This window comes from Trematomus bernacchii, unplaced genomic scaffold, assembly GCF_902827165.1.
Source record: "Trematomus bernacchii unplaced genomic scaffold, fTreBer1.1, whole genome shotgun sequence".
In the NCBI taxonomy this organism is placed as follows: domain Eukaryota; kingdom Metazoa; phylum Chordata; class Actinopteri; order Perciformes; family Nototheniidae; genus Trematomus; species Trematomus bernacchii.
In genome coordinates, this window is record NW_022987614.1 from 1,335,777 (window position 1) to 1,343,980 (window position 8,204).

The following is an 8,204-nucleotide window of genomic DNA, read 5'->3' on the forward strand; positions in this document are numbered from 1 at the left end:
GTCCACCTATTGTGCAGTTTATTAAATGCTAAAGGTACTGTATAAATGTTTAGCAAAAAATCACTGTTGTCAAACTCATGGGCCCCACAACATCCCTAAAACAGCTACACAAACTGATTTTGAATAAATGAAGCCACAGATTGAGTTACAACATTTTTATTTACATTCTTGAGTTTAATTACAGGAATGTATTCCTGTCAATGCTATTGGCACCATATAAAGCATTTATTAGGTAAATGGCAGGTTTGGTGATAAAGGTAGTGGGTCTGTCAATGTCAAGTGATGCACCTTGAAGGGACCTTGTTTTTTCTTTCCCAGAGCAAGAGAGCCCTTACGCAAAGAAAATATATTTCCCCATATATTAACTGTCAATATATTGCATTATTTTGTTTTCTGATTTACTGGTTAATTGAAAAGATTTAATAAAATAAATATTGCTGTTGGCTACACCAACTGATAGGCCTACTGATTAATAATCAACATGAAAAACATATTTATTCATATCTACAAAATATATTGAAGATATATAGAATAATATATTGTGGTAATATATTACAATATATTGATATATAGAATAATATATTGTGTTAATATATTGCAATATATGGGATAATACATCAGTAATTGCCGCTTTCCATATATTGAGTAATATATGTAAATATATATAATATATTGGTTGTGTATATATGTGAACATACATTTGCTATATATTAACATTTATATGGGGACATGTATGTACTCTATATTCAGATGTATATGGAGACATGTATGTATTATATATTCACAATTATATGGGGACATGTATGTACTATATATACAGATTTATATGGGGACATGTTTGTACTATATATTCACAATTATATGGGGACATGTATGTAATATATATTCAGATTTATATGGGGACATGTATGCGCTATATATTCACAATTATATGGGGACATGTATGCACTATATATTCAGATTTATAAAAGACCATGTACGTACCATATATTCCGAACATGAATGCAATATATGTTCACAATGAGGAGAAATGCATGTTCTGATAAAGAAAATCTTTAATTCGTTTTTTTCTATCAATGTGTAACAGTTATCAAAATACTCATTAAAAGAAGGACAAGGAAAGAATAAAAGAAAAGGCCTATAAACAACACATTATGTAATGACTCAAGACAATTTCCACGTAATTATGTAATAAAACCCACATTTTGTAATAATCTGCTGCATTCTGTAATCAACAGCCTGAACGCAATATAAAATACATTTCCCTGCATTTTGTAATAAATTATTACATTTTGCAATGGTTATTACAAAATAAGTTGCCCTTTTAAAAAACTGTAATATTCATTATGTAACCATAACCAAACTGTAAATATCTCCCAAAATTGATGTTGATATACATGTTGGCTAATGAATATGGTAACACTTGATATAGTTTTGGCCAATGAAAGATATTCTACTGAAATATTTTTTAATTATGAGTAAGGATGATTCATGGTTGAATAAATAAATAAACAGTTGTAATGTTATTGTTTGCCACTCATTTTGTAATAACCACTGCAATATGTAATAATATATTTCAAAATGTGGCGACATGTATTACATATTTGCATTGAACTTGTTTACTACATAATGGGCAAATTATTACAAAAGGAGGTGTTATTACATAATGAAGGGAAAATGTATTACATTTTGTATAGGTATAGTTAATAAATGATGCATTGTTATTTCATACAGGGCCAAAAAGAGCAGTCTGTTATCCTTTTTAACAATCTTGTTTTTTGTTTCACCTGGTGACAACTTTAAACATGAGCTGATCACTCATTAAAACAAGGTCCGGAACAAGGCCAAAAAAACAGTCTTGTACCCTATTTAATCGTCCATCTTGTTTTTTCGCTTCACCTGGTGCCTTAACTCACAAATTCTTGTGTTAATGGATTTTCTTATATCTGATGTCTTGGTCCCTGGATGATGGTTTACTACAGCATCTGTGGAACAGAACAATTACAAATAATTAGAAGTTCACAAAAGACAGCAGGAATTATAACAATATCCATAATATCTATATTAAAGCATGGGCTGGCTTGGTGAATAATCTGGGAATGCAAATAGTGGAAGAATAGGCTTTGTACATTTTCGTCTGAGTGTGGCGCTACTGGTTGGTATATTTTATGGAATTTGGACCAAGCATCTGCATCTGTAACAGTTCTGTTTAAAACTTTTTAAAATGTAATTGCATTCATCTTTAAAGGTGGGGTAGGTAAGTTTGAGAAACCGGCTCGAGATACACTTTTTGTTATATTCCATGGAATGCTCTTAACATCCCGATAGCAATGAATATCTTAAGTGCTTTGACAAAAAATCCATAAAATAATTTCACCTGTGGAAGCCGTGGTACTGTAAAAAGCACGACCAATCATTTTAGCCGGCCCGGCTGAAATGACTGGATGGCCTACCTGCCTGTCAGCCTTCCATCTGTGCACAAACTTATCTCGTGCCCTCATTGGTCATGTGCGCGTTTGTGTGTCTTGGAGGAGGGGCTCTGTAAGGAAGTGGCAGATTTTTTCCGGCTGTGTATTTTCAAATTCTAGCGATCTCGAGCCGGTTTCTCCAAAATTACCTACCCCACCTTTAAAAGACTACTTTTATTGAATGAGAGTTTTACCTAGCACAATGAGCCTGGGGTGGTGGGAAGGGAGAACTGGGCCTCGGCATCGGCAGGAGTTGTAGTTTATGAGTATTAGAATTTAGATGAACAAAGGCATAGAAAAACCCTGAAATATGTACTGACAAAAAGCTACAACCCTCGATTTTGTAAGTAGTAGTAGTAAATACATACGTATATACAGGGTTGGGTTGTAACGGAATACATGTAACGGCGTTACGTAATCAGAATACAAAAATCAAGTAACTGTATTCAGCTCGCGTTACATTTGAAAAACGAGTAATCTGATTACAGTTACTTTCGTAAACCTGAAGTGAATACATTTTGGATTACTTATTGGAATTATTGGTGGAAAGATTTCCTCATAACATTTAATATTCATTACTAAAGGTACAGCCGAATCATCACAGCGCACAAAACCTATTACCGCCGCAGATGGACCAAAAAAGGGAGCGTTTGAAAATAAATTGCGGGTCCGCTCAGTGAAACAATAACAACGAAACATGGAGGAACAAAAGTCTGCGTTTAAATTGTGTGTGTGTGTGTGTGTGTGTGTGTGTGTGGTGTGTGTGTAGAGGTGTGTGTGGTTAAAACATATCAGCCTGCGGTCGCTCATTAGCCTTTCTAATGATTCTGAAGGTAAACACAGTGAAGGCGGTGCGTGAAAGGCACTCAACACACTCTCACTCCATAAACGTCCAGGAGCGACGCTTGGTCAGGGTCCCGAGGCGTGCAATTGGGACGCTCCTAGGCTCCTTCAGCTTCATAAACAGACGCAAATAGCTTTCAACTGATTGCAATGTATTCCCATCTGCGGCGGGATTTGACGCTCATGGAAGCACGGCATTCGTTTGTGTCGGAGGCTGTTAAAGGCAATGTGAGCATCCATTCCCATTGGATAACGGAGAATTGTACACCCGGAAGTAAGTATTCCCCTTACTGTCGATTGATTTGACAGTGATATCTCCACTACTCATCAACTCAAAAACACCAGATTATCTTGTTAATTAAACGACATTGATAGGTTTTAGTGTGTGTACAATGCTTTTGTCACGTTTTCCCCTTCAATTCTGAGAAACAAGTAGTTTTCTATGAGTTTTGGATGGCCGAAGACATTACATTACCCACAATCCTCTGTAGCAACCATAGACTGTATAAACAAATTAAATAATACATTATTCCGAGTGTGCTTGCTTTTCTCTTTGAAAGTCATCACATAACGGCATTGTAATACACGTTTCGGCTGCATTAAATATGACATATCTGCCGTAGTTAACTCTATTTATAGAGCCCTGATGACAAGACTTCTAGACAAACAGGAACTGCCGCCAAAACTGAAAACTTGACGTGGATCTTAAATACATAAGCAATTAAACAACATCTTACATTTCTTTTCACACAATACGTCTCCTTGCAGTATCAATACTAATTCGGCTCACTTTTATATTTAATTAATAATAAAATTATAAAATGCAATAACGTGCTTTAACCAGTAGGTGTCCCTTTCTATCAGCTGTGCACCGTTATGGCGTAAATACAGCCTATCTACCAATTGGATCAAATATAAAAGTCAGCCGAATTAGTGTTGATACTGTAAGGAGACGTATTGTGTGAAAAGAAATGTAAGATGTTGTTTAATTACTTATATATTTAAGAGCCACGTCAAGTTTTCAGTTTTGGCAGATATGTAATATTTAATGCAGCCAAACCGTGTATTACAATGCCGTTATGTGATGACTTTCAAAGAGAAAAGCAAGCACACTCGGAATAAAGTATTATTTTATTTTTTTAAATGTTTTCGGATTTCACATCGCATAAACACCATTTCCCAACGTGCATTGCGGCTAAACCATCGAATCACCGAGCTGAGGACCTTGCCTACGTCTGTTTCCGGTATTTTTTATGATGGATGTATTTTGTTATACACACATTCCTTCACATTTAAATTTAAATGTACATTAAAGTATTTTGTGAGGCCTTCTAAAATGTTTTTAAATATAACTACGGTTCTAGTTGAAGAGTTTGTAAATGAACATGAACCGAAGCTGTTGCCTGGCAACGCAATCGCACAACGTCACGTCCATCAATTCCACATCCACACACATGGATTAACATCGATTTAATACATTAATGTAGCCTTTGTTTCTGCTAAAAGAGGTGTCGACCAGCTGGGGCAACAAGAAAATCGGCGAAATCGAGTGTGACTATTACAAAATAAATCATTATTATATTAATATTGACAATAACAACCGACCGTCGGGGTAGTATTTGCTTGGCATTTCCGGGTATATCTCCACTGGTTGGGCCATGTTAACAATACCGTGTAACTGTCACGTTTGAAGGGCATGGTAAATCGTCACATGTTCACGTCTTGCCGTGATACCGGGTTGCATATGAGAGTTGAAATGTGTGACCTAATTAAGCTCAGATGCTGTGAAACAGAGAAAGGTCAACTATGATTTCAAACCTTGAGATACAGCACCCTCATGTGGCCGGTAAACAGTGGTGGAAGAAGAACGAGAAAATAATACTGTAAAATTAAAATGTATCATTTTTATTCAAGAAATATTACAATACCATTATCAGCTAAATGTGCTAGAAGTACCAACAACGCTTATTAGGTGACATAAAGACCCTGTGTGAGTGTTATATTATGTTTTTTGTTTTGTTATTGTGTGCTAATAGTATAAATAGCATTGTAATGCTGCCAATGATTTACATTGAAAATATTTAAATGTTGCCCACAAACAAAAGGCAAGTCCCTGCAAGTGACTGTATACTCATGTGCCTCACAACATCCCTAATACAGGTACACAAACTGATTTTAAATAAATGAAGCCACAGATTTAGTTACAACATTTTATTGACATTCTTGAGTTTAATTACATAAAAGCACATTTTGTTAAATCCTTTTGGTTCTGACATGTTTTTGAATTAAGTTTAAAGATTTTTTCACTTTTAGTTAAATGCATGGAAGCCACCGTGACACAACTTGAAGATAAATGAAAAACACTAATATTTTGATCAGTTTACTAAATATTTTAAAAGGTATTTTAGATAATGAAGCGTGAACCTGCCTGAACTCTTATTCAGAGTTTTGCAAATTTCTCTTTCATATACAGTTATCACATGTGAGCTAGAGTTAACTGCAGCCACTACAAAGTCCTCTTAGGCACTGATAAACAAACATGTCTATAGTCATATTATGCTAATACAAGGCATTACATGAATCATTCAAGAGGATACATTATACATTGCTGTGTGTCTTCATTATGAAATCAATGTATTTTAATGTACAAGGCATGATAAAGAAACCGAATGAAATTTCTATTAAGATAGACACTCAAAACTCTCTTTTAGATCCTTTATTAAACAACAGATGCACATTACACACTCAATGTGAACACAACAGTCTTTTATTATGGGACATTAATGATCACTAGATGTTTGTCTTTACACATTAATTTGTGTTCCAACCTTTTCATATTTAATTACAAAATTCATTACATATATAGATTTTAACCTTTTATTTTACAAAAGCCAACATGGCCATGACGCCTTCGGTAATTGTGGAAAGCCAAAGAAAGCTTAATCAAGAGATTTTTATCCGTATAACAATTTAAAAGCATATTTTCTGTTATGTTTAATTGTTTTTGGTTCTTTGGTGCATGCTCTCTCTCCCCCCTCCCTTCTCTCTTCTCCTTCTCTGCACGGCTTGTATGTGGCATTCTCCTCCTGGCTGCAGACGAGGCACACCTCTTCCCAATCACCCAACCAACCTGCTCCATAAAAGCCCAGTCCTCACTCCACTTGTCTGCCAGATAATTCCATGTAGTTAGATGAACCAGCGTGCCTCTCTGCAGCCTAGATCCATGATTTCCCGATATCCAGTGTTCTTGTGCGAACTCCAGTGTTTTGTTGCTCTCTGCTGACCAGCTAGCTTCCTAGCTATCACTGCCTGCCTTTTTGTTTGCATTTTTCTTAAACACCTCGAAAACTTTACCTGAATCAGTCTCTGCTTTGGGGTCCTTTAAATAACAGAGCGTCACATTTTCATCATATTAATTCATGATATATATTTATATATATATTTTTTTTTTTTTTTTTTGTAAAAGCAATAGCAATCAAAGAGCAAATCAGAGATATTGGTTCTAGACAATTTTGTTTAGTATTTGGTCACAACAAATAATCATTGAAATAACTGATATAACTATAAATAACATCAAACAAATAAATCCAAAAGGGGACAGTTGAATTACACAATTCATTACAAAAGCCAACATTACGCCTTCAGTTATTGTGGAATACAAATAAAACGTATCCGTTATGGTGCATTAGTTACGAATTTTTGTTCTCAAAAAACAGTGCGTTGTGTGTAATACAACTGTGATTTTTATTAAATGAGTTAGTTTTTAAGGAAGGCCAGAGCTTCAGCTGTGTCAAATAGATTGTTCCCTTTAGTTAACGTTATTTAAAAGATAATTATATTCCTATTTGATCATGTCCCCTTTATTGTATTACGGACACACAGAGAGCAATGTGAGCGTCCATTCCCATTCATTTTACACCCGGAAGTAAGTATTCTCCTTACTGTCGATTGATTTTACAGTGATATCAGCACTATTCATCGACTCAAAAACACCAGATTATCCTTGTTAATTACACAACATTGATTGGTTTAAATTGTGTACAATGCTTTTGTATTTTCCCCTTTCGATTCGGAGAAACAAATATTTTTTCGTAGTGTTTGGATGGCAGAAGACACTACACTACCCAGAATCCTCACCTATGGTACTACACCATGTGCTTAGAACACAGAAAAAATAGTGCAAGTAAATACAAAAATAAAAATAGTAAAATAGTAAAAAGTGAAATAGTGCAATAAGAGTCTATACAAGTGATTGGAATATGATATATTAGATACATCATTTCTAAGTAGCAGCCAGATGAATGTTATGGATGTTGTTTCAAAGTTCAGGTGTTTAATAGTCTTATGGCCTGTGGGATGAAGCTGTCCCTGAGTCTGGTGGTTTTAGTCCGGATGCTGCGGTACCGCCTGCCAGACGGCAGCAGACAGAACAGTTTGTGGCTGGGGTGATGGGGGTCTTTTATAATCCTGAGGGCTTTCTTTAAGGTTAACCTGGTATTTTTACTCCACTACATTTATTTTAGTTACTTTACAGATTTGGATTAATGATGTGAAATATAAACAACCCTTAAATCAGACTTTAGTTACACCTGAGTAAAATTCAGTGAAGGTGATTGTCAAGTGCCAACAATCAGGAGAGATATTTGATTGTTGGTGCTTGAGAAGAATAAATATTTATCTGCAGATCCCTATAAAGTATATTCATTACTCGTTATTCTCTACCAATAGTTAATTAAAGACTATATATAATGGCTATTTTGCATATCCCTTTCAAGATTTCAAGATTTTCTAAGGGTCATTGACATATCATATACACAACTACGGTGTAGTTATGCAATGAATGAAAAACTTGGGTCACAGGTTCCTCAACAGTGCATTACAAGACATCTATCG